Here is a 27,123-nt window from a genome sequence, read left to right on the forward strand (position 1 = left end):
CGGCGGCCGCCCGGCCCCGCCGGAGGAGGGAGGTGCCGTGGGGGGCCGGCGGCGGCGGGGTAGCGCCGTGCCCGCTCGGCGGCGGAGCCGCGGCCGCGGCGGCGCCCGTCAATTTCCAAGACTTTGGCAGGAGCCCGGGCAGGGGACGGGGGAACACGTGCTCCCGCTCCGCGCCGAGGGCAGGTAACCGCAGCCCCGCCGCGCCGCACCACCCGGGGGTCCCGGCGAGGCACTGAGGGGTGGGACGGGAAAGGCGGCAGCAAAGTTGGGCGAGCGGCAGCTGGAGCGCTCCGCGGACAGGGCCGGGTGCGGCGGGGCGAGCCGTGCCGGGGAACTTTCTGCAAAGTGGCCGGGCCGGGGTCGGCAGCGCTTCTCCCGGCGCCCGCAGCGGCACGGCCGCAGCCCCCCGGCGGGGTCGCGGTGGGCAGGGGCCGCGGCGGCCGGGAGCGCGGGTCGGGGCAGCCGGTGCCCGGCCCCCCGGGCGAAGCAGCAGGTTATTTTTACCCGGTGGTATTTGCAGAATGTGCAGCTGATTTGCCATCCGGAGCCAGGAAGTTTCCCCCTTCCGCCTCCTTCCCCTTTCCCCCTTTCTTTCCCCCGTGCGCGGCGGGGTAGTGGCGGGCGGGGGGACGAACGACCGGGGTGGCAGCGGGTGGGGGGCACGGGCCGGGACTCCCGGGGGAGCGGCTGCCCGCGCTGGCGGCTCGGGGGACGGGGAACAGGTGTCCGAGCCGTCACTCATTAGCCGGGCCGGTGGGGGGGCGCGGGGCGCGGACGGGGAAGGCGAGGAGCGGCGGCGTGCTGGGGCCCCGAGCGCCGCCGGCCGCGGAGCAGCAGTGCCGGGGAGCAGAGGAGCAGCGAGGGGCGGCCGGGGCGCAGGGCAGAGGCGGCCCGCAGCGGCGAGCGAGCTGTCAAGGGGCTCGGGCGGGCGCGGGACCGGCGCTGCCGCTCGCCGGCGGGCAACTTGTGCGGCAAACTTTGAGGGGTGGGCTGCGGCCCGAGGCCGCTCCGAATCACGGCAGGTCGGATCGATGGGCTCGAGCCCTCCTGCTCTTTGGGGTCGGAAAGGTGAAACTTGCCAGGAGCTGCACGTCCACCTTGTGTGTGCCCCCTCCTGTCCGCGCTGCACTGCACAGCGGGTCCTGGCAGCTCGCTCCCTGGAAGAGCAGTAGTAGTAGCCCCTGTCTCTCCCAAAACTTCATTGATGAATTTATTTCCTCTATTGATTTGCTGACTGTCAGGGTGGTATAATTTCTTGCGAAGGTTTCGGACTTCTCATTTCAGCAGTCCTGCCTGCTTCCCATCTACCTTTTATCTGTGTGTCGCTGCCACCTTGTTAGCTACCCTAAAGGTGGCTTGGAAGAGTTTATGGGAGAATATTGTTGAACTTCAGTAATCAAGTTTCCAGATCTTATGCCTCCTGTTTAATTTATTAGACTAGTTATTTATTCTGTTGATGATAATCTGTTGCTGGTTTCTATGGAGATGTTAAACTGATCTCTTTCAGAAATCAAACTCCATATGCACTAAAACGTTTAAAGGAGCAGCGTCCCCTTTTGTTTTCAGACTTTGTACCTTTTCAGTGCTTTTACTGGGCTCCTGTATATTTTATATATTAAAGCCTGAAGTTGAAGCTTTGAGCAAGACAGAACTTATTATGGCTAACAGAAAGTCAGGGCTTTGATCCTTTTTTTTGCATCATCATTTAAAACAGATCATTTTTCCCCCCTCATCACACAAGATAGCAGAACCCTTTCAAGATCAAAGCGTCCAGCTAAAAACTATTGTTTAAAAAAAAAAAAAAAAAAAACACCAACAGAAAAAGAGACAGTTAAATTAGGGGGATGTTTCCTTAATCTGCTTATTTTGTTCTAAAGGTTTTTTTTTTAGCTTTGTCAACACAACAACAACAGAAACTTGTGGCAACTATATTGTTATTTTTATACCTTCCAAGTCTTTTTAAAGTTAAAATAAGTTCAAAGTCAAATATCTCCAAAGATAAAGTGCTTGTTAGGGTGTTTTTATTACTTGGTTTCTAAATGTGGAAGGTCAGAATCCAGAAAGCTACTGCATTAGAGAAGGTTTTAATAGTCTTTGTCTCATCTTAATGAGAGAGCAATCTAAAAAACATTTTCCCTGCAACGTTTATAAATTATTTCAAAGAAGTCTCTCTGCATATAACTCAGTTTTCATTATTTCTTAACTTATCCATTGCATTATTACATGTGATTCAGTGTGATATCACTTTTAGAACTAAAGTAATTGAGGTGAGAAATTTTTTTTTATGCTTAAAATTTGAGAAGTCCTGGTAAGCCGGTGTGTTGCTTAGGCTGATGCACAGTATACACCAGTTGTGGGTTTTTTGCTCATCTTTTAGAGAAAAGTTCAAAGATTTGCAAAAAATATACTACCAACATAATGCATGTTTGACACAGTAAAAGAACCCCTTGTTGTACTTTCTTTTAGTGTATCTTCAAAATGTTTCCACTCCCTAAATGAGAGATGTTTTTCCTCTTGGTGTACTTGTATACAGATCCTAAAAATAATAATCCTAGAGGAAATAGGGTATGTAACTCTTATTACTCATATATAATTGTGTGTGTATATACATTTATATTTCACATATATAGATATAGATATATATATATGCATACATACACATATACGGAAAACATCAAGTGATTTATGATCTGTCCATACTAGACTTAAATATTTTTTCCTTGTAAATTGTTTCCTTTTTTTTCCTTTTTTTTTTTTTTTTCCTCTCTGTGTGTGTGTTTGTGTGTGTGATTTGATGTGCAGGAGATCATTTAAAATTTTTTGTAAGTATTCTGTTTATTTGTTTGATTTGAATTGCAAACAGAATTTACTCTGACAAGTAAAAAGAGGAGGGGGAAAAAAAGGAAACACTATGGCTTTAAACTCAGGAGTTTGCATATTCTCCTTGTATCTTTCCCCTTTGCTAATTATTGTGTTGTTTTCAGAGCAAATATGTCATATCCATGGCGACCAGGCAGGTTTATTGTCTTTCAGAAGCAATAGCTCACATAAGTAATTAATGACTTCTTTTTTTTTCCTCTGGCTTAGGTTAAACAGATCATTCAAGGAAAGTCATATCTCTCTCTCCTTCTCTCTCTTTTTTTTTTAGCCCAGTGACATAAGAACATGAGTTAGAACAAGAAAATACTTTAACCAAGAAGTCAACAGCTTATTTTTCTTCATTTCTTTTTAAAAGATCTAAGTGTCAGCTTTCCACACACATGACATTGTCAGAGCGAAGCCTTTGTACAGGGAAAAGCCACTGAAAGCTGGAGTTAAGTTGGTGTTGTACAGCTGAGCAAAGTGTCTCTGGGTGCATGTGGCGGGATGTTCTTCTTGCTTAAGGGTTTTGCTGTGTACTGGGATAAAAATGTTTCCCTCGCTTTTCCCCCCTCCCTCCAATTCTATCTGTATTAAAATCAGTGTTAAAATAAAGGTGTGTTTTCGTATCTTGCAGATTGTAATTCAAACAGTTTCCAGGAAAGAATTAGTAATTCATTTTTATATACAGCATATATACACACATGCTTGAGCTCCACCCAAAACAATCAAGCTAGCTGGAAAAAAAACCTTATTTCCTTTTTCTTTTCAAGCCCAAGCAAACTTGCACAGTAACTTTCAAAAGCTTATTAAAAATAGCCCCCCATTTTTGCAAGGAGTTTGCTGCAGGTATGAATCTTGTTCTTTTCCTTTCCAACTGTGTTTCTTCCTATTAAAGCTGAATTTGCTATCTGTCCAAGCCAGAGGCTGGTTATCCACTATGATTTACTGAGGTGATGGTTGCCCCCTCCCAACACTCCCCCCCAGCAACTTCACCCCCGTTTTGTTTTTGCTAATTTCATTTTCAGAAGGATTTATACACAGTCCAGCTATATAAATTCCTTGGGAGATAAAAGCGCCACACACTTCCATAAACAAAGGCTTTTACTCGCATCCTGTCTTCCTTTTTTTCTTAAAGTAAAAAGGAAAAAAAAACCCTAAAAACAAAACCCCAAGCCATCTGATTGAGGCAGGTATCATAAATGCATGCTGGTAATGATTCTGTATTCCACAATGCTGCTACTTTAACTTTTAAAATATGTTTCCTTTCTGGTTTGTAACATTAATCAAAGAGCCGCTTCCTTCCAAATTTCCACAGACTGGGGCTAATTAGAACCACTCGAATCACATTTTGTAAATTCCATGTGGATGTTACTTTAGGTTTCAAGATTGCTTCAGGTTTAGTCTGGCTAGGCACTCTTAAGGTTGGTTATTTTTATTAATGTTTCTGTCTCCCAAACCAATTCAGGGTTTCTGTCCATTTATCCCAAATAGATTTGTGGGTTCACACACGGCGGTATGTCGGAAATAGACGTTACAAGTAGGAAAAAGAAAAGCCGAGAAGGAAGGAGATTTTGCATTGTAGTTCCAAAGAGCAGCAGAGAACCTCCTAAGTAACGTGAAGCTGAGGATTCAACAGACTTGATAATTGAGCCCTTAACCTTCTGATGTCTGTATCAGAAAAACAGAGTCTAGAAGAGGGAGACAAAGAATAAAAGCAAGTACTGGATAGGAGGAAGCTGAGGAGATGACTGAAATACTGAGGTATAGTTCGGGATATGTACAGATCAGTATTATGATGTTTCCTTGGGCTCAGTTTTTCACTCTGGTGAAACGTAGCTGGTTTAAAGGTGGCTTCGGGAGAACCTGATGTTTCCAGTGCAGCCGAGAGGCTGGCGTTTCTGTGGTGTGTGCAGATGTAACTTGGAGAGACTTCTCTTGGAATTTGTGTTTATGTTTCCCTCTTTCCTTTTGTTTTTGAAGGACTCACTAGTGATTTTTTAAAAAATCTTTATGGAAAGTTAAATAGCTAGAAGTTGGAAGTTTTCAGGTTGTGATTATCAGGCTGTGCTAAAGGGATTTGAATCTAACCACTTTGAACATCCGACAGGGTGACTGTTTCCATGCTCTGGTGTAGCGTTTCTCTCCCGTACATTTGTTGTACCTAAATAGGGTATCTAAGAAATAGGGGGCAGTTGGCTTGCACAGATATCTCAAAGTTAACTTGCTTTTGGTATATAACACCGCAGCTTCAAAGAAAAGCAAGGGTGCATCATAAATTTTGCTAAAATTAATCAACCGTTTAAGAGCTCCACATTAACGAGGTTTTCCAGGCAAGCAGCTTTCTTTTCTTCTTCTTCTTTTTCATTCAAAGTCTGAGAGGTTTGAGGTAGAGGAGGGGGGAACATGAGTAAGAAGAGGAAAGGAATGGAATTTGAGGAGAAAAAATTAAAACCAAAAAGGCTGGATTTGTAGAATATAAATCCTCATGTGTCCTTGATCCATATTGTCAGGGTTTTTTTTGGTGGGTTTTTTTTTTTTTTTTTGGTCGGATTTGTCCTGTGTGCCTTTGACGGAAAAGGCACGTAGAGAGAGAGAGAGAGAGAGCGCGACAGAGGGGGAGAGAGAGACGTGTCACTGCTTTGGAGCTCATTATCATTCTTAATAAGTCTTAAGGAATAAAGAGGAGCATTGAGTGTAAATGCTGGGTAATCCTAACACTCCTCAAGGTGAGAGGAGTCTCGAGGACACAGAGAAAGAGAGTGAGGAGGAGGGGGCTACTGTGGGAGCAGGAGAGGAGCTGTGGATGGAAGTGGTTTTCAGGGGAGGGGGCCCAGCTGAGCAGGGCTCTGCCTCTGGGACGCTCTGGGCTCGTTCCACAGGCCTGTGCTGGGGCAAGTTGTCTCCAAGTTTGCGTCCCAGAGATCTCGCAGGTTTGCACACGAGCAACCCAGCTGGACCTTGAGCTGAAATGCTGGCCTGTAGTGATGCCGTTCTCTGGCGGAGATGAGCTCGAGAGGAGCCGGCGGCCAGGCTGTCAGCCCCGGCCGAGCAGGGGGGCCGCGGCCCAGGCGGGTGCTGCCTTTGCCGGGCCCCGCTTTGCCGGGCCCCGCTTTGCCGGGCCCCGCTTTGCCGCCTGCTTCCTCGGCTCGGGGTCGCTTGTCAGTCCGTGCACCCTGTCCTTTGCTGCTTTCCGCGTCGGTCAGGTTGGATGTCTCAACTCCCGTTCGCCTGTTTCCTGAAGCGGCTCCCTGCGCGGCTCGGACACTAGGTGGCTTAAAGCACAGGCTCGGCTCCGCTCTGCTGGCAGCTGCCAGCGTTCATTCACTCTTTCTGGTGGGCTCCCTTATTCAAACTTCAGGCTGACAGCAAAACATGGAGATGTCTTTGAATGTGGATTCAGATATCGCACGACCTCCTCGGCAGTGTGTTTGCAGTCGCGTTCGGGGATATGAGCCCTTGGAGAAGGAAGAAAGAGGACATTGATGAAATTAATTCAGAGGCTGAGCTTCTTGCTTTGATGATAAGGAGTCAGGAACCTGCTGGTGTTGCTGAGTCCTTCTCTCTTCAGGCATATTTCACCATACCCATTCTAAAGGGTGTGTGTGTTCCTTTTGGAAAAAAACATTTCAGGGTTGGCATCGCCCTTTTTACCATGCTGATGTGTAATGGAAGATGCTGAGCTTTCAGTGATGCCCACTGTCCCTTCTTTCTGGTCTCTTATCTCAACTCCAGTTGCAGGCAGAAGGGATTGCTGTAACTGGGAATTTGCCTAATGCATCCAAAGCCTAAAGAAGGGGAGTGGAATAGCACTTGAATATTTTTTATCCCTCCTGCAGTCTGTGTTGTCTCTCTGGTTCAGCCCTTAGCTTCTGGCTGAAGTAGGAGCTTTACCTTTTAAAAAAATTATTCCAGATACCTTGGAGCAGGTGGGAAGGAGGTGTGGATGCTGAGTTTTGATCAGTTGGCAGAAGCCAAATGCAGTGAGGTGGAAGTCTTGCTAAGTGCTGATTTTTCTGGGTCCAGGTGCTTGGCATCAAGTTAAAGAATTACATTGGTAATATTATTAGGTATTCAGTTATTGTAATATTATTAGGTATTAAGTTATTAGTAATGGAGCTCTGGAGCTTGCCTGTACTTGACAGAGAACTGCTAAGGAACTGTATTAGGCCTGAATTTTTCCTGGTTTCTCCAGTTGTGTCCTTCCAGCATGCCTAAGCCCTGATCTGGAGGGAGCAGGAGGAAACTTGAATGCCGTTTTTGTGCATCATCTGTCTTTTGAACTCTTTCCTGAGACAGCTAATGAATTGTAGCAAGGAGCTCCATTTCTTGTACAGAGGGATCTGCCTGCACCCCCTCTAACTCCCTCTGTGGATGAGGTGTCAGCTAATACCTTTCACGCGTGATTGAGCTGGTCTAGAACAGGGCCCGGAGACAGAGGAGTCTGTGCTCACAGGGTTAGCTCCAGAGCCACACAGTGCCCAGGCCTCGTGCGTAATAACTGCTGCAGGAAAAGGCACAGCAGAACTGTCAGTTCTTGGGGGCCTTTGGGGGCCTTTGGCTCCTTGCCTGCCATGGCATTTTGGGGCAGTTTTCTCTCCAGAAGGTATCCTATTTTTGTTCTGCCACCAGTGATGCTGTTTTGAAACAACATTGGAAACAGCTCCCAGATTCTAAGCCATAGGGCTTGTCATTTCAATGACAATTCAACAAGTCACCTCAGAGTTGGTCTCTGAGGCTGCTCCTGATCCTTTTGTGTGTGAAGTCAGCTGGCAAGGTTGGTCTCAGTGCTGGGAGGGCAGCACAGTGTCACACATACCATCATCCATCAGACTTGGGAAGGAACAAGGCAGATGAACTCTACAGGTTTTTCAGGGAGTTTTTTGTTTTGGATGCTGTCCTTTGAAAGAAGAGTGGGAACTGGAAAACTTAAGAGAGAGAGAGTCCCTTGATGGTCTGTTGCTAAGAGTGTGACCCAAGCATGCGTTTGACTGCTGGACTTGGAGAATAGTCGACTGGAAAATGCGTCCCAAAAGTACAAGATAGCCTGGTTCTGACCCCTGCTTGTATTTGAAGGTGGGGGTGGCAGTTGACTTCCACTTATGAGCCAGTTCATTTCTTTCCTGGTTTTGCTTCTGCTTCCAATAGCAAAGGTACTGGGACATTTTATTCCTAAGCAGTATGAACTGCCAGCCCTACACCTTTCCCAGTGTGGACAGGCAAAGCTTTCTAAATAAGAATACGTGAATGTACCTGGCATAAATGCAAACTGAGCGATGTGATCACAGCCTGTGGCCTCGAGGTATCTCCCTGCTGCCCCACTCAGCCCATCCCCATGCCAGGAAGAGTGAGGGCTGCACAGAACCACACTTGCCTGTGTGGAGCATGATGAGGCTGGCAGAGCAGTTGGGAGGCTGGCAAGCAGCTCCCAGCCTGGCTGCCTCCCCATGGGAGCTGTGTCTGCAGAACATCCTCTCCAGAGGGCTGCTGGTGAGGTGTCCCTCCCTCCGCCAATGCCTCAGGCTGGTCCGACTTTACAGAGGGGAGCAGTGTCCTTTCACACTAGTGAGCCAGCAGAATCTCTCCCAGGGGTTATTGTAACCTCTCAGCAGCGATTTGCAAACAGGCATTCGGAGATAAAGTCTTGCTGCCGAGCTCAGGGCCAGTAGGGCAGATAAGAAATGCGGCAGGTTTATGAAAGGGAAGGTGTATGAAATGCAGCCTGCATCTCCCATTTCACTGCACTATGCCAAAACACACAGTTTCTTATTTCAGTCACTGTGATCTTTCAAGGAGGTTAATTTCCATGACGAACTCTGGGCCACGTGCTTGGAGGATTTATCTAATTAGACTGACACTTTTCTTTTTTAAAAAAGAAAATTAAGCTGCACCTTGGAGGACTTAAGTATTTTAAACTGTGGGAGCAGCAGTAGGTAGTGTGATCCCTGCTCACAGAACAGGGAGAGAGGAAATTTCCCCTTTTCCAGTCTCCTGTTTAAGACTTCACCAAAGATCCCCATTTACCTAATTTTCTTACTTGGTGGCTGTGTCCTAAAGAGTATTTCATCCTGCCTGAGTCCCTAAAGCCTCAGCTGGCTCTTTAACTCATGTAAACTATTGGTGTTCTGGGCTGTTACGTATTCAGGATGGAGCAGAGGGTAAAGGAGAGACCTACTTATGCTCCTTAGCCATGTCCTAGAAAAGCTGCATCCTGCCAGGACAGTGAATGGTGTGCTTGAAGCTGTGTTACCACCAAGGTAGGTATATGTCCCTCTCACCATTCTCGGGCACCTCATGCTCATGAATGCGTGTCCTGTGGAAGCTGGTGTGACTGTCCTTGTCTTATCTGTGGTCACAAAGAATAGCAAGTCCCAGGAGAACCCCCTAGCCCTTCATCCAGCCTTGTTGCAGTCCGATCGTGTTTGGACTTCCTGCTAGAAATGCCTTTCAGACAATAACTGGGACCAGGATCATGCTGTAATGAAACTAGAGGATCTTAGGTTAAGGCAGTTCATGCAGGCAAGTCCCGTGCTTCCCTCGGGCTGGATATCTTTCACACTTGCAGGCACAGTGGATGATGCTGGTTTTGTTCCCATCAGAGGGCTCCTGGAGTCCTGCTCACGCTCTCTGCCTGCTGCTTTCCCATTATTTGGCAGCTCCTTGTATTCCTGTGTGTGAATCCAGGTTCAGATCACTTCAGGTCTGGTACTGCTCCAGCTGTTTGTCCTAGTAAAGGAGATGGAAGGAACATTTTCTCAGGGCACCATATTTGCTGCACTAAACTCAGACAACTCAGACCACGTTGTGTTGCAGCCCAGGTTGGAACAGAGCAGCATCTGTGGGAGGGAAGAGTCCACGCAAAAGGGGCAGCATAAGAGTAGCCTTGTGACCTCTGGTGATAATACATTGAATTCTGTGGAGCAGTTCAAGACTCTGCATAGAGTGAGAAAAATACAGCAGCCTCATCCAAGGAGATGGTCACTGGGCATTCCGCAATCCCCAGCTGATACACTGAGGAATCTGTAGTGGATTGAACATGTGATTTAATTTTAATTTGTGTTTGGTGAGTAAAGGAACAAAAATAGATATTTCCTTTCCCCCCCCCCCCCACCCCCCTCAACCTAAACAAAAGCAAAAGAGAAAGAAAAATAATAAAACCTGCCAGGCACTCTGAGGGCTAACCAATAGGATCTCTGTTGGCTGGGGAGCAATCGTTCTGGCTTGGTCAGCCATCCCTAACAAGTTACGGGTTGTATAAACTCCCAGCTTACAGCTGTAAATTTACTCAATTTTGAATACAGCCACAAGCTGGCTCAGCAGGATCTGAAACTGTCTGCTCCAGTAGTCCTGCTATGCTCAAAATTCACATTTGGGGGCCCCTGCTTTAGACGCATGGAACTGTGGAGGGCCAGATCACAGGCTGCATCCCACGCAGCTCCAGACTGAAAGGAACCTCCCCAGTATAAACCATGGTGTTAATTTATCCTTCCCTGGCATTTTGCTTCCTTGCCTTGGGTGAATGCTTCTTGATCTCCATAGCTGCAGGTCACTGCCCTGTGCCTTTTCTGTCCCTCACCTTGAGACGGGGAGCTTGGTCCAAGGTAGATTCCCTTGCAGAGTGTTTGCAAAACACCACCCGGAGCAGTAGTGCCATCTCTGCTGGATGCTGTCTAGGTGGGCAGGATTTGGTCCATACACAGGGGCGCTCTTCCTGCAGTGTCTCCTCAGTCCTTGCTGAGGTGAGTCAGTGGGTATTTGCTTGAGTGACTGAGAGTAAAAGGAGAGCTCTGACTTCAGGGTTTGTTGCTGCAGAAGTGACTGACTGGTCTCTCTGAACACCTGTAGTGTTGCAACATTGGATACTCCTAGATAGCTGAACTTTTGGCTTATATTTGAGGCACTGAATCCTGCCACAAACAGCAGCATGCTATTTATATTGAAAGAGAATTTAACCCAGTCACACAGTTAACTTTGGCTACCTCTTACATGTTCAGAAATTGGACAGTTTATAGAAGTGTAGAGAAAGAGGGACATATGCACCTGAGCCCACGTGTCCTCTTACTGCTGACTACATTTCCTCATGTTTCTAATGGGGAAGCATTTTTCCTTGGAATGAGACATCAAAGTATTTTCATGTTACTCTCACTGACACCTTGGTCTTCAGCAAAAGTGAGGTGATATTTTCTGTTACCTGCAATGGGCTTGGAAGGTAGAGATGGCTTGAGGGATGACCAGCTGCAAAGCTCCTCAACATGCACCGGGCAGCCTCTGCCCTGGGGTGCTGCCTGGCTCTGAACCAGCTCGTGTCCATCTTCGCTGGAGCAGAGTGGTGATGGCAGAGGTTGTTGGGATAGTGTGGTTCCAAACACAGCAAGTGTTCTCTCCTGAATTGAGCTCTCTACAAATAAATGAAAATGAGGGGTTGCAAATAAAAGATCAGGAGAGGTTTCCTCTCCTGTCTTCCTCATCTCCACTGTGGAGTTGTGCTGGCTCTGCCTCTGGCTCCTGAAGGGTTAAGGTGACTCATGCCCCTCTCACCAGATATGCTGGCAGGAACGATTCATCCCAGCCACTAATTGGTGGTGTTTGCTCTGCACTTTCTCGCTCTGGTTTTGATGAAAACATTTAACCAGGAGCTTAGTGTGCAGAGCTCCAGCTGACAGCACTGGGCTGGCTTTACCGAGTTGTCCTTGCTGTGTGTAAATTCAGCAGCCAGGCGTAGAGGTGGCGGGGGAGGACAAACATGCCGAGCATCACGGCTCCTGGCCCCGTGGTTCCACTCTTCAGAATGCCTATGGGAATCTTTGGGCTCCAGACCCATATCTGCTCTAGTCTGCAGGTGCCTTTCTTTACCTAGACAGCTGTTGGCATTGGAAGCCAGTTCGGAGCCCTGGGACAAGGCTGCAGAGGTGGGAAGAGAGGGCCTGATAGGTTCCGTAGGGCCTGGTCTTACCTGAGAGCAGGGGTACGACTTGGTAGCGCTTGGGAGATCTGTTCCCAACACCATCTGGCTGCAATCCTGGGGGATTCTTCCCCAGAAAACAGGCTCTGACGGGCCCTGTGCCAGAGTGGTGAAGCTACTGGTTCTATTATGTGAAGATGACCTAATCATTCTTTCCTATGCCACTTGGAAGCTTGTGTAGGACTTCCCCAACACAGTCTTGCATTCAGGTAATAAAAACCTGCTCATCTATAGGTTCTTCTAAGGGGCTTCATGTGAAGAAGTCTGAGATGGTTTTAATTTTTGCCATGCAAGTGACAGAGAAGTTGCCATGTCCTTATGGAGTTAGTCCTGAGAGTGGACATGTCCAAGCTCCTCCATTCCTGCGTCACAGAACCTGTAGGCAGCTGCAGAAACTGAAACATTCCCCAGGGGAGATGCCAGTTTATCTGTGCTGCTGCTGGAAAATGCATTCAAATTTCTGCCCAAACAGGAGATTATGACGTGCAAGAAATTCATTTCACCCATCAGGGCTGTCACTGCTATGATATTTCTTTACTTTTCTCTCCTTATCTCTGGTGATCTACCCTACGAACAACAAAACAGATCCAGATGGGAAAATTTATAAACCAGAAAATCTGGATTCCCTGTTCCTGGAAAAGCATGATCCCTTGTTCTCAGCCGCCTCCGTGTGTCATGGGGTCTGCCATGAAGAGATGCCAGAACTGTTGCAAAAGGCCAGGCCTGTGTCTGCCTTAAGGAAACTGAGCAGCAATGTAGTACCCTGTGTGAGTGTGGGTTTCCAAAGGAGATGTGCTGCTCTGGGCAAGCAGGATGGCAGGATTTGCCCTTGTGAGAGTTGTTCAACAAAGGCATTTGTTGCCTTTCTGTCCATTTCAAGACCTTGCTCACATCACGCTGAACTGATTATGTCTTTTGAGGGAAATTTTCTGCCTCTTCCCTCTCCCTGACTATTGATAGTCTGGAACTAAATACATATGTCTCATTAAACACAAAGGAGCCATGCCAGGCCACCACTGCACAATGTGCTGCCTGTTATCAGCCTGGAGAAAAGGAGCAAACAGGTGTAGGATAACAGTGCAACTGAGAGAGACCAAAGTGCATCATAAAATAAACAAACAGCCAGTGCTCCAGCTCCCCCAAATGCACCGTGTGGTTCCAAGGGTCTGCAGTGTGCTTTAGAACATGATCTGGGCAAGTACCCGCTTGGGGCATCGTTTAATTTGCAGCCAGAAATGGGTTGATAATTTTCTGCATCGTGGGGGTGTCTGGAAGCCCCGTGCCCCTTCTGTTGTGCTTGGGGCCACAGGAGCAATGGGAGCTCCCTGCCTCTAGAGCTTGCAGTGGTGGGGAAAGAGGCCACTTACAAGACTGACCAGCTGTGGGTCTGACCTGGGTTGTGAAACCAAAAAAAGTAGGCCTGGATGAAATACTAAAGGAGGCATCTGAGCCTTCCCTTACCATAAGTAAAGGCTGTAACTTTTTGCTGTGACCTTCACAGCCTTTACTGTTCTCAGGGAAGAGCCCAGTCTCTGTGGTGTGGCAGTCCTTCCTCCTAAGATGTCTTAGGTGAGGATATTTGTGCCAGCATTTTATTTAATTTCTTTGCACCGCTTCGTGCTATGTGAATCTTCTGTTGTCCCTTGTGCTTTGGGCTGGCAGAGCTTGCAGTGGTGCTGCTGGTATTTTTTGTTGCATTTAGTGAAGCAGTGGCTTGGCTTACTGTACCCCAGCAGCAGCCAGCGCTTTAGTGACTCAGCCCCTGGAATTATGCTTACCCAACAATACCTTTTGTCCTTTGCCCAAAACTTCTGGCCAAGAAAAAGGGAAAAAGGAGGAGGGAGAAAAGAAAGAAAAGATAAAATTCTGCATTTAGTTGTCCTTTCATCACAGGTGGTGCCAGTTGGTTTTTGCTTTATTTGTACAGGGTGGGGAAAAGAGAAAAAGAAAACAAGGTGGAACTCGGACAAGGCCCAGGAAATGTTTGAACCTGACAACAAACTTCCTTTGTTCAGGGGAGCAGGGGAAAGAGAACAGAAAGGGACAGAAGACCAGTTGAAACCAACCTTAGCCCTGTGCTCTTGAGCAGGTTTCTTTTTCCTACTCTTTGTTGTTTGGGGTCTTTTGTATTGCTTGATGTCTTGTGATAATTTTATTCACAAGGGCTTTTGTGTACTGCCTTCTAGAAGGTGGACAGATGAAAGGTTTCCTAGGGTCACATTTGTTATTTGGATGAGGAGGATTTGTCAGTTGTTCTATCATTTATCTATCATTATCTGTCATTTATTCATGCTTTGCATGATCCTTCTCCTCCAGCCATGAAGATCAAGATGGCTAGAGGGAAAGCATGAAGGACCATGCTTCTCAGGAGGAGAGACAGATGAGCGGTTTAGGGGCTAGGCAGACAAATCCTGATTAAAATGCAGAAACCAGAGGGTTTCATTGAGGAGAAAACGAAGAGAAGCATGAGGGCAGCTGTTAGGGATACTGCCTAGGGGACCCCTGGGTACCACCAAGTGCTGCATCACAGACCACCCTTTTTTCAGGTTGGCACAAAATCTCTTAATTAATCATCTCGCAGTGTTATTTTTCAAAAAGAAGAATTGGGAGTTGTGAGATAGCTGCCCAAGGGGCACTGGAAATTAGAGTAATCTGCTGCTGTGTGGGACAAAATGGATTCTGGTGGGGTTGGGTTCAGCAGGGCCATTACAGCCAGTTCATTGGTGGCACAGTATAGTATGATCAGGGCCAGGCAGCACTCTTGGAACTTGGTTGGAGCACATAGAAGTGTTTTTCCATCCAAACAGGTGATGACAGCTCTCTCTGTCAGGCACCTGGCAGTCCACATGTGTTACAGCTGGCCTGAGCTGGGGTGACACTCAAGGGATCTGTTTCTCTCAGGAGGTGCTCCTCCTTAGGAGGCTGCCTGGTACCTTCCCAAATTGCCCTGTACTTCTCAGCTGTTGACTGTGCAGTGCTGTAGTGGTCTGGTAATGCTGGAATGGCTGGGTAGCAAGGAGACTGGGATGAAAGGCTGTTCAGTCCTTTCTTGCCGAGCTTAGAAATATGTTACACAATGCTCAGTTAATCTCTGTTGTCTCATTTGGATATCACAAAGCATTGTGTCAAAATGAGTGAGTAAAGTTGTGGATATCACCTGTATTGCAGATGCTGGCCATGCTCTCCAAAGAAAGATTATAAATATTTTGACATGGCTTAAAGTGGGGAGGTGTCCAACTTCCAGTATACAAAAAAGGAAGAAAGAGGAGCCAAGAATGAAAGTCTCTCTCTGGAGCTGGACTGATGTGGGACTTTCCTGCAGTGTCCTGTGGAAATCTTTTCTATTCTTTTGATAATGGCCAAATCACTGCCATGCCTGCTATGTTAAAGCATCAAGAGATGCTGTCAATTAAAAACTTGCCCTGATGCTGGGGAAATGGATTCCCTGAATTGTATTAGTAGGAATATGGGCCTTTCTTTCCAGTGCAGGTTCCCTCTGAGTTTCATCAGACAGCCCTGGACCTGCTCTTTTCCTGACTTTACCTCTAAGCCTGGGCTGCAGGACACAATCCCAGTTAACTCGAGAGCAGAATCTGAATTTAGTGAGCCCAGTGAAAGCTGGAATACTTCCACTACAAAATAGGCTATTCCAGTCTTACACCAAGAGCAGCTGCATTCTGACTTTGGTCCTCAGTCTTTGCCTTAGTTATCTGTACAGTGGAGATAATAAAACTTGCCTGAAACACGGCTTGTAGCTGAGAATTAAGGAACAGGTTCCAGAGCCAGATTGAAGGCGGCTGTAGAACACAGGCTGTATTTTTGGTGCTAGTCTATTTGTCTGGAGTTTAGAAATTAGGGCCCGAGTGAGACTAAGAAAGGCAGGTGAACACACTTGCTGTACTTTCTCCTCAGAGATGTTCCGGGGAAACTTGCCCAGGGGTCTCAGGGGAAGAGGATGGTACTGGGGTGCTGGCAGCAGGAGTGGCAGTGGCAAGTGAGCAGCTTTTCTGCTCCGTCCATTCCAAGCACAGAAAGGACTGTGGGGAATGATTTCAAAGCCACCACTATGGAGATTAAGGGGATGAGAATGTAAATCTCAAGTAAAAAGGTAATTGAATGTAATAGCAAACACTGCTCGGTCTATGTTAATTTTAGCTCTTCCCCTGGATACAAGGCGCTGTATTAGTGTTTTATTACCATTTTGTTTGCACTAATAAAATAGTAAAATTTATTTCAAGGAAGTTGAAGGATGGTTTTACAATGCAAATTTGAAGAAATTGGACTTTTCATTTACACCACTGCTATTTTAAACCCTGAAGGGTGTAAATTAGCCTTCTGTGCCTGGGTGAAATCCACTGCTTCCACAAGCAGGGGGAGGATTTGGTGTGGGAGAGAAGAGAACAAAACCAAATCATCTGAATATTTCAGAGAGACAGAGATATCTGATGAGGAGAGAGAGAAAAAATCTGACTGCCTGTGCCCATTGAGTGGAAGGGCTGGAGCAGAGTGGGAAGAGCTGATGAGAAGCTGGTTTGTGCTGGTGAGCAGCTTCAGCTGCCATAAGCATCAGGAAAGGGCAGAACAGGGCACGGAGGTTCAGTGGACATGGTGTGCCCTGCCCTGTGCTGGCCATGAGGTTCCTGTCTCTGGTGAAGGAGGTGCAGCAGCTGGGGCTCATCTGATTACCAGGTACTGTCAGTGACAGATGGTTCCCAGGAGCATGAAAGCCAAGGGCAGGTTTTGCCTTCTGGCCCAGGGGACCCACACTTGCCATGCTGCCTGTACCTGTGCCTCTCTCTTGCCTGGCTGTCTCTGTGTCCCTGTCACAGCCCAGCCCGTCTGGCTGCCTGGCCCTGCCTGGCTCTGCTTCCCTCTGAGTCACCGTGCTGCCAGAGAAGGTGCCTAACAGCCCAAGAGACTGTTCAGTGACCTCCTCCTTCACCCAGAACTCCTCTGTGGCATGGAATAGAAAGGGATGGGCTGATTATCTGGTCCCTTTCACCTTTGTAAAGTTGTTTATAACAGTGCTGTTCTCATCACACTTTTGCCAGCTCTTGGCCTTGACATAAATGGATGCTATAAAGGTTGAGCCACACAGAATAAGGTCCAAAGAGCCTTTTTTGGTTCCAAAGGTCCTGCACTGAGCTGACCATATATCTCCTGAGGAGGGTGTCTCAGGGTGTAGAAGCATCCAAACACAGCAGCTTTCTTAGACTTATACTGAGTTTCTGCAACAGGTCTGAAAATCTCATGGGGTAACTTTGAGGCCTTCATTCTCCTTGTGCAAAGGAAGATGTGGAACAGGAGTTGTAACATCCCTTTTTTCAAATCCCAGAGGTTCCATTCCCCTGCTGGGGAAGGCTTTGAGTTACTGTTTTATAGTCACATTTACCTTGCATATACCTCAGTCCTCACACAATACTAGTGTTGAAGGGAGCCATGCTGAGTTTCTCCTGTATGGGAGAACTAAGATATTTTTCCTAATCTTGAGTGAAATTGTACATTTGTCCATTGTCCTGAGATGGTTGTTTGAAGCAAGTCTATGTATTGTATTATGTACCTCTCCAACCCACATCAGGCTTTTTACTGATTTGGGTATGAAGCCCTCAGAGAACCCTTTTCCCTCTGCTATCCAGCAGGCTCATGGCCACTCAAACACTGCTTGTTCCTAGGCAGCTTCTCTCCAGCAGAGTTAGTGGTTCTGCAGCTAGCCCAGTCACACTGCTCAGGTTTGGTGTCTGGCTGCCTGGTCCAGCTGCTGCCCTGCATTCTTGGCCAAGTAGTACTGAGTGAACTGGAGAAGAAAAACCTGCTCCAGTGATCTGATTTTGCAGAGAGGTAGATCTCCCAGCCCTCCCTTGGACTATGAATATCGTCTGTTAATTTTATCCTCAGGAGGCCTTTCAGGAGAGAAGCCACTGTTTACCCCATGCGATGGCTGGATGGGGCTTTGACTTGTTACTATTTATGGTCTGGATAGCAGCAAATCTGCTGGGAAAGTTGAGGCCAGGCTCCAGGTCCTTTGTTCAGCTGTGCCACTTCTTCTAGTGTCTGTACATTAAAGAAAGCTTTCAAAAGTTTAACCCTGTTGCAGGTTCAGCTTAACAGCACAGTCACCAGCCATGGGTGGTATCAGGCAGACCTCTTAAACTCCCTGCCCTGCTTCTTTGGTGGGTGTAGCAGAGGCTGAGCCAAGACTGAGGGCGTTACCAAAGAAAGCAAAGACTTACTTTTAGCATTGAAATGGTTTCCTATTCCAGGCAAGTCTGGGGAGCAGCTTGGTTGTGTACCCAAGGATTTAAACAGTGCATTAAGCAGAGGGGTTACACTCCGGGTGGATTTCAATCAAAAACTATAATTACATCAAATAGCAAACGGAAATGGAAAAAGGGGATTACTAACTCGACCCTGAGTGCTGTTGGCTGCTGAACTTGCTCCATTATTTACACCCCCTCTATTGCCTGAGGTGGGGTGTGTATGTGTGTAGGCAGTAAGGCCCCTCCTCCTTTTTACATTTCCTTCATGCATCTGATGAAGTCAGAGTCCCTGTGCTGGTATCAGTGCTTGGAGGAAGATTGGAATTTGCATGACTTGGATTTGGGACTTTGCAGGGCAGGTTTGATCTCCCAGGGCAACTCTTCCTGGCTCCAGGCAGGAAGAACTGCTCGGCTCAGGCAGTCGTGGGAACCCCCAGGCCTACAAGCTTTCTCTCTTTTTCTGTTTTGCTATCAGACCAGTGTTTTGGACTCTTAACTGCTCATCCTTAAGAAAACTGGAAAGCTCCAGACAGCAAACAGGAAGCTCTTTCTAACCTAGAGAGCTGTGTTTAAAACTGCCCTTGAGGCAGTAGAATCATTCTGTGCCTGCCTTCAGACCCTGAGAGAGTCTGTCTTGTTTGGTATGACCAAGCCAGTACTACCTAGCTGGGGAATTTTCCACACACCTGCAGTCACAGTTCAAGCTCCCAGGTTTGCTCTCTGGTTCGAGCTGTTTCCTGCAGTACTTCAAAATATTTTGTGGATTCCAGTTTGTCACCTCTGCTTTTGGTACCGCTGCACCTGTCACCTGCCTTTGGTCTTTGTCTGCCTCGTTTCATTTGTCCTGTTCTCCCAGTTCCTCCTTGTGTCTCCCTTCCTTCTTGTCATCAGCAAGAAGGTTGTGTCTCTACACGTCTGTTGGACACCTGAGTTTGGAGGATGTGTAGTGGGCGTGCTGAGATGGCTGGAACTGTGTACCAGACAGGAAGGATAAGGAATGCAATCCCCCACTGCCTTCCCAAGTCTTCTTTCTCAGGTGGTTTTCCAGATGTCTAATCCCAGGTTTCATAGCCCAGCCCAGCTCCTGTTTGCTGGGATCTCTTCTTCTCTGCTCATTTTAAATAGATGAAATTTTGTGCTGAAATGAAGTCTTCATTTACACTACAGAAGAGCCTTGCTTGGTGCTGTGCTGCTACAACACCTGCTACACCTTTGCCAGATGTGTTGCCCCTTTTTCATCTGTGGCACACTCAGAGCTGGAGGATGTAATGTAATAGGTAGAAGAGAAACCCCAGTACATTCATGGTTGATTTGTACATGTTTGAGAAGTACTGGAAAAGGACAGCACTCTTTCCCTGCTCTGGATAGTGGCAAATCCATACAAAGTGAGACTTTGCCAGTGCTGGCTGCACTTTCATGGCACTGACCTCACCTGATTGTGAACACCTGGGGAGGAAAGGTGCTTTGTAAATATAAGAAAATATTCCCTTCTTATAGACAGATGTTTGATTTTGTAATACAATACAGTGACCTGAAAAAAAGCCAAACCCTATCCAAATGTAGATTTCACTGAAAATAATGTAAATATATTAAGGAAATTGTTCAAAACTGAAATCCCTTTTGGCAAGTAAGGGAAAGAGTAATGTTACTGATTAGACCAAACTCTTCTTTGTTATACAAACAGGGGAAAAATTCTTCAAGACAAAAATATGATCTAAGACACTTTTCCAATACATTTTTTTCTTTAGCATTTTGCTGACTTTTAATTTATTTTGTGCTTTCTCTGCAGTATTTAGAGTCCTGATATAGTGGTCTAGGGGGGATAGTTCAAGAAAACCAAACCCTTAAACAAACTGATTTTCTCACTGTTCAAAAGAGTTACAGTGGGAAAAATACGTGGTGGCAGGTAAATTCTTACCTGAAATGTTGTAAAATTCATCCTGATTTTAGATTTGTTTTGTTACACACTCTAGAAGATAGAAAAATCCTAACAGGAAAAACCCTGTAAGAGACACAGGAAAGCTGGGCTTGTCCTACTTTGTGTAAGCTTGAATTTACTCCTCACTGTGCAAAGTCCTGTTTCGGCAGCCGTGAATGAGCTGCAGCCAGTGGAACTCCCTAGTTCAGGGCCTTAATGGCTTTTATGGTCCAACTGTGACACTTCTGCTGCTTCCTTTTTGCCTTTCCTAACTATATTTTGGAAATGACAGCCCATTTCTGTACCTTTGTCCTTGTGGAAACCCCGGTTACCTTTCATCAGATGATGTGATCTGAGCAGATGCTAAATAAAAGGTTTTATTTTAAAGGGATATCATTTACAGGTGTGGAAATACATGAGCAGAGGGTGAGGTTGAAAGAGAGGAGCAGCATGTCGAGATTCAGGCACCCATTGTGGAGAGGAGTTTGACATTAGAGCTGTCCTGAAGCCTTCCCAAGCTGCGGGTACTGAGACACTTGGGACACTCAGGTTTTATATGGCAAATGTGTGTGAACGTTTCGAGTCACCTCCTCTGCTCCTCGTGCCTGCAGGAGCTCTGTGAGCTCTCCTGTTTCAGCACCGGGCGCTGCTGGTTTCGAGGGCTGGCTCAGCGCAGCGGCTGTGGCAGGGAAGGTGCTGTACCCCACAGGGCACAGCTCCTGGCAGCAGGATCTCACCGCGGGGAAGCCATCTTCATGGGGTACTAGTTTTATCAGCAGTCCATGCTTTTCACGGAAAAGGGAGAGAGGAGAGAAATTCCATCTGGCTCTGCTGATTCAATGGAGTAAAGAGGTGGAATTCATTAGGAAAAAATTGTTTACGGCACAGCTTTAGCCAGAGGATCTTCCATTTTAATGTCCTGCCTTTTTATGATAGATTGTGTCAAAGACAAAGCAAGCACTAGGGGCTGCTTGGTGTTTTTGTTTTTATGTTTTCATTAAAGTTTAATTGCGTGACTTGTGTGATGTAACTTCTGGAAATGCCTGTTGCAGTTGGTGGCAAAATGATTTTTGATTTGTTGTGTTTGAATCAGGTGCAGGAGAGTTAAACCTCAAAGAGGTATTCAGACATGCATATGGAGAGAAAATATATTTATCTATAGGATAGCTTTTGATTAATGAAAGAAAGGAACTGAAACTGCTGTGAGAGAAGAATCTCCTTTATTTGAAAGCTCTTCTGCTCTATCACTAGAACAGAGAGTAAGGGTCTTTAAAATTAGTATAACTATAATTTATATCCACCATAAGGATGCTGTTTGCCTCCTGATCAGTAATGGAGCCTTAAATATAAATGGATCCTTATCTTGCAAACACTCAAATATTTTCTTCACTCACATGAGGTGTCAAAGGAAAGATTTCTATGAAGAAAATGGGGCATTTGCATAAGTACCCACAGCATCAAACAACAGAGAATTTGTATTGCATAAACAACAACAACCACATTAAAATCATACTGCTTTAATAGTTTAGAAAAAATATAACAAAAACATTGAAACTGTAATAGATGTTGCTCTGTGTATCGGTATCGATTTCATAATTTGTGTTGCCTTAATCTTGGGTGGGTGAAGATTAAGAATCTCCACGTAGAGTTATGTGTGTGCAATAAGTGGGAACATCGTAAGCAGCTTTCCTTTGCCTGGAGATGATTTAGGGCAGAGTGTTTTCTCTATAAAATCTGAGGTTTAGAAAAACAAAATAGGATCTTTATGAATAAAAATCTTGAAAGGGAAATATCCAATAAACAATGAACAGGAGGAGAAAGCACTTACTTTAAACAGGTTTTCCAAAGTTCATGTTGCAGACCTGAGAGCAAAGTGACCTCCACATGCACATGTGAAACACTTTTTTCACACTGTCCAACACATCAATTCCCAAAGGAAATTTGGAGCATAAGTGGTGGAAAGGAGGAGAAGATAGAAATTCTGTTCTGGTTCTATAATCTAGAGCCTTTTATGTATAAAACATTTATACCTGTTTAATTTGAGGTGTGGTAGTTAAACTGATAGTCTGCACTGAAACAGCTTTTTTGGCTCAGTTCAAATTAATTGGCAACAACCTTATTTTTATTTGGATTTTGTAGAAAAGAAGTAGCTCTGTATTAAACCATTACAAGTTTGTATGAGGTGTCTTCCTATACGCCTTTTTAGAAATCTGTGGTTTTGAAATAGTGTTAATCAAGGATGAAAAAAAGAATAGAAGGAAATCTACTCTGTAGAGCATTTGTGAATGAAGGTTAACATGCTCATAAAATGATGATAAAAAAATTAGCAATGGTCACCTTCAGCTTTGATTTCTTTGAAACTGAGCTGAGCTTCATCAAAGTAAAAAGTGGTTCACTCAGACTTGGGGAAAGGAGTCCCACCTAAAATTGTCCCAGCAGATGGTAGGACTAAACTACTTTTGCCTGGAAAGAAGTAGGGCTTTCGTGCTTCCCATTGCGTTTCTGCTCAATGGTGAGAACTCATTTTCCCAGAAACTGCGCCCAGAACTTACAGTTGCTTCCTGATCCAGGTAAGTACTGGTTGCTAAAAAGACATGCACTTTTTTCCTCCACTTATCATCCCTGAAAAATTCCCTCTATATTAATTTCTTCTTAGTTGCTCTATTTTTTAACAGATGTTTTCTTTTCAGATTTTGTAACTGTACATACTGTGTACATTTATTTTGTCTGTAAGCAGTTTGTTCTGGGCTGTAAATGACTGTCCAGCCTGTACAGCAGAGCAGGCAGGTCTGGAGCTGGACTCTCTACTACTTCACGGGGCATCTGAACTCATGGGTCTGGTCTTGCTATTTCGGGAGGTTTCTTTTCTTGCTGGTCATTCTTTCAGTGAGTCTTTCTCTGAACCAAATAGTAACCGAAGCTGGTCTTGGATTGATCCCCGGCTAAGCAGCTTCCCTGTTGTAGGGTGTCATCTTTAACAAAAAATTATAAATTAATCCCCCTCACAAAACACTAGTCATTAAGTGGAAATAGCACTTTCCCCTTAGACTGAGAAGTTTATTTAGCAAAGAAGAGGATAACCCAGTGATTAGAGCACGGACAGAAATCTTGTAGCTTTGACTAAATTGCTGTTTGAGTTTGGTCTGGTTACTTTAACTCCTTGTTTTCTCACCTTCACTGTGGAGCGAAGAATTCCCTGTGGCATGCCATGCAGTGAAGCTGGAATTTTGACTGGGCAACAACTACATCTGCATATATGGGAATTTTATGTCAGAAATCTGAGGATGTATCTGAGTTCCCATGCACTTGCTAATTTTTTTTCAGTGAAACAGCTCTGGCTTTTAGAACTAGCAAAAGCAATTAGTTCAGTCCAGGGACCAATAGGTGGAAACATGTAATTTTAAAAAATGGATTTGTTTGTGGGGATCTCTGGGGTTTTCTATTGGGCTGGAATATCGTTTGTTCTGTGGTCCAAGAACACGGGGCTGGCTCAGCCCTGGGCTCCTTGTGCCCCCGGTGTGACAGCAGAAAGCTCTGCTGCACATCACTCGAGCACGGGCATGTGGGTGAAATGGACCCGTAATGCGTAATTGTAACAAGTAACTAGAATACTGCCTATGCACTTCCAAAATTGGCTGGGTTAATAAAACGTGCTGATTGCTCCCTGAGGATATCAAGGGACTGGATGATATTAGTAAGGGTCACCAGTTCAAATCTGGGGCAAGTTAGCAGTGACTGCAGCAGCCGCGTTACAGCCCTGCACGCTTTTCCCGAGCTCTCGCAGGCAGGTATCTGTATCACTGCTGTGCTGGCAGCTGGATTAAAAAAGGAGGATGGCTCTGTGTGCTGCTGACACAGGTCTTCAGAGATGACAGGCAGTGTTTTCCCAGTTCTGCTTGGGATTTCAGTCTCCTTTCCAGTGTAAGTTTAAAGCATGAAGCTGCTTATCCGTGTTCTCTGGATTGACAGTCCTTAAGTCCCACATCTTGCAAGTCTGTCACCTCATTTATGTAGTGCAAACAGCAATTAATTTGATTATTGTGTTCCGTTTTTTAAATAAGGGTGGTTGATGTCCAAGTTTCCATGAGAAAGGAAAGGTGGGAATATTCAGCTGTTGCTCTTGCTGCTGCTGTTTGTGGGGATTCAGTCTGTCCATCCAGGACAGAGGGCATTTCTATCTCGGCAGGTAAATTAACATCACTATACCTGCACGGTGGTGCTACATCATTTTTTAAGTAATGTCTTGAGCAATAACATTGTACAAGATTCCCACCTGCACCTCTGGGTGAGCAGAGGTTTCCTGGAATTGCAGCTTATGCCTCAGGTTGATGCTGTGCAGGGGTCTAGTGAGGGTGTCAGTACGCTCATGTGTGTAGGAAATTGGTGGTTTCTGGCTAGGCTCTCTGCAATATCCTGCCCCTTCAAGACACGTGGGAAGCTAAACAACGTGATGTGCTGAGAAGGAGGGCAGCTTCTGGTCAGGCACTTGTATTTTTGCTGCCTTAGCTGCTGTTATAAATTCCTCACTCTGGCCTTTCACTTCTGATATTTTTCCCCTGGCCAAATCAAAGACGGTTTTGTTACCTCCGGCTCCCTGCAGATGCGGCAGCTTCAGGCAATGAAATATGCTCCAGCCTTTAAAAGGAGGACAGGGAACCTGCTGCTGGGAATCTGAGATGGAGAAGGGTTCCGGGAACATGACCAAGGCTTTTGCCTTCCTTCAGCCCTGGCTGCATCCATGTGCATGTGCAAAACCAACAAGCCTGCTAGTTGTGTGCTGCAAGGATAGATCAAGGTGCTCTGGAGTGCTGTAGGATTTACAGTGTGGATTGAAAAACACATAGCACCAATGTGTAGGTGGCACTGAGACATGATTGCCTCTCCTTGCCACTCCCCACTTGGGCAAGCAAGGTCAGCATGGCTCCTAAATTAATACATTCTATAATGAAATGAATAGATTTGGGATTATTTGTAGTATTTGTGCCCAAAAGGAAAAAAAGGGAAGTAGCTGGGTTTGTTTGAGCTTAACCTGGAACTAGATATGGAGGAGTACAGTCCTAGTGGCTCAACATAGATTTTTATGGTAGATATGAGGATGTGTTTTAGGTTTCTGCAGTGTTTCTCTTCTTGTTTTTCCAGTGGTGCTCAACGAAGTTGGGATTTCAGATTCTTGTTTTCAAACCATTCCAAAGCCTGAATGTATCTGTAGGACTGAGACCCAGATGATAGTGCACAGGAGGGAGCAGAGATGAGTGTTTTGCTGGAGTGATGCTATGGAGTATGCTCCTGTGCTTGCTAATGTTCAGTGTCTGGAACTGGATAGTACTGAGCTTGCTGTGATCCCTCATTTGAGCTGTGTGGCTGCTCATGAAACAGGGAGCCCAAATGTTCTTCTTTGGTCTTTACTGTCAATGAAGGGCTGCAGTGCAGCACAGCAGGTTCTTGACTCAGGCAGTTCTGGGGGAATCCCTCTTCTTTCCCCATTAGTGACTGCCCTCGTGTTTGGGAGAAGAGGAGCATAAAGCCCAGCTTGACTGAGAGACAGTGCCAGGGATTATGGAATTACTATGAAGGATTTAAGTAATTCTTCATATCTGGCTACATGATCATCACATCCCCGTGGACCTGGTAGAGGGTCATAGGACTTGAGAGCTGAGAATATGAGGGATGGTCTGGAGGCTCCCTAGGGCCATGGGGTCAGGGCCCTTTGCAATCTGTAGGAAATTCCCTTACCCCCTCATGTACTTCTTCAACTGCAGATCCAGCGGCATCTGTTTGAAGTTGGAGGAAAGGGTGGAAGTTTATCCTGGAGGGCCTGCCCCTGTCAGCAGCCTTGGGTGCATGGAGGGGAATGTGGCCAGGGAGCAGGTGAATGCACACAGAAATGATGCTGGAAGCCAAGGCTAGTCCTGCTGATGTGGCCCTTTCTCCTGCAGCGGATCATAAAATATGGCTCAAATTTTCATTACGGCCTCTATTGATTATCTTTTGGGACAGATGAATTATAGGGAACATTAAATTAAAAAAAAAAAAGGGAAATATTTGAATGAGTTTGGGAGGTCGATGCCAGAAGGGCTGACGCACCAAGCCTTACCGGCATTTTCCTGCTTTGTGGATCTGCTGGGCCCTTCCCGCGGTCCCCCTTGGGGGAACCTGCCCAGGGAGCCCCCCTTGTTCCTTTCAGGTGCCCTTGGGGAGCAGCAGACTCTGCAGTGGCCATGGGCTAGGCCAAGGGACAGCTCAGAGGTGCAGACAGTGGCTGGAAGGCTTGGGTGCTCTTGCAGAGTCCTGCCCTGTGCCACAAGTTCTGCCTTCTCTGGGAGGTCACCCCAAGGACCTTCCACTTAGTAATTCACATGTGTCTGTCTGGCACCTACTTTGGGATTCTTGAACAAAAGGGGAGAATGAGGGCCTGGGAAATGGCCAGGGAATGAATGGGGGAAAGCCAGGTCATTGCATTTGGTGACACATTTGGATCTGGTGTAAATATATGTGTGGAGGCCAACAGTGAATCATAAAAGTAGTGATGGGCTTTGCAAGGTTTCCCTCCTTCCCTGCACCAAGGGAAAGGTCATTGCCCTCCTCTCTCCTGTGCTGAGGGGTCAGTACTTCTCTCTGCAGGGTTCATGGAGCACGGGAACTAATTCTTGTTGGGGTTTGTGGTCAGGGTCCTTTGGCTTCATGTAAGACAAGTGCCAGGATTGAATCATCCCACTGTTAGTGTGACACACTGAAGTCAAACCAGCCAAAGAAACTTCTGGCTTCTCACCTGGCTCTGGCCAGTTCTGATTTTGAGGATGATCCTTGAATTTTGTTCCAGTGGACTTCCTGTGCCCATTTATTTTTTCCAGGTTGTACCATATGTCACACAATGCTCTGTCCAGGAGTTGGCTTGGTAAGGTTTTGTCCTCTGCTCATTTCCCTGCCTGTATTCCACAAGAGTGCTTGAAATCCTGTAACCTGAAATGCCATCAGCACGCTTTCAGCAGCTGGCAATGGAGAATAATGGATGTTACCCCTTTGAAAAGAACCACAGTTCAGGGCACTCTTCCATTTCCCAGTGGTGGCAGGAGAGTTCTGGAGCAGACACACAGGAGCTGGGTGGCTGTAAAATCCCTTCTCTGTGC

General features: G+C 46.2%; 1 protein-coding gene and 1 long non-coding RNA gene across 7 annotated transcripts in view; one reads left to right on the plus strand and one right to left on the minus strand.

Moving 5' to 3' along the window:
• LOC121349655 overlaps positions 1-3,464 on the minus strand; it is a 9,015-nt gene extending 5,551 nt beyond the window's left edge. For both annotated transcript variants that reach the window (XR_005954576.1, XR_005954574.1), the window contains exon 1: positions 505-3,464. This is a non-coding gene — a long non-coding RNA (uncharacterized LOC121349655). The remainder of the gene's footprint in view (positions 1-504) is intronic.
• CASZ1 (castor zinc finger 1) overlaps positions 1-27,123 on the plus strand; it is a 193,737-nt gene that overhangs the window by 210 nt on the left and 166,404 nt on the right. Inside the window, exon 1 of one of the 5 annotated variants that reach the window (XM_041460304.1) lies at positions 53-183. The exons of the other annotated variants lie outside the window; for them this stretch is intronic. The gene's annotated coding sequence lies outside the window, so the exon portion shown is untranslated. Of the gene's footprint in view, positions 1-52; positions 184-27,123 lie in introns of those variants that run through there. 5 annotated transcript variants of the gene reach the window in all.

Source organism: Pyrgilauda ruficollis, unplaced genomic scaffold (assembly GCF_017590135.1).
Source record: "Pyrgilauda ruficollis isolate IOZ18807 unplaced genomic scaffold, ASM1759013v1 scaffold141, whole genome shotgun sequence".
NCBI lineage: Eukaryota > Metazoa > Chordata > Aves > Passeriformes > Passeridae > Pyrgilauda > Pyrgilauda ruficollis.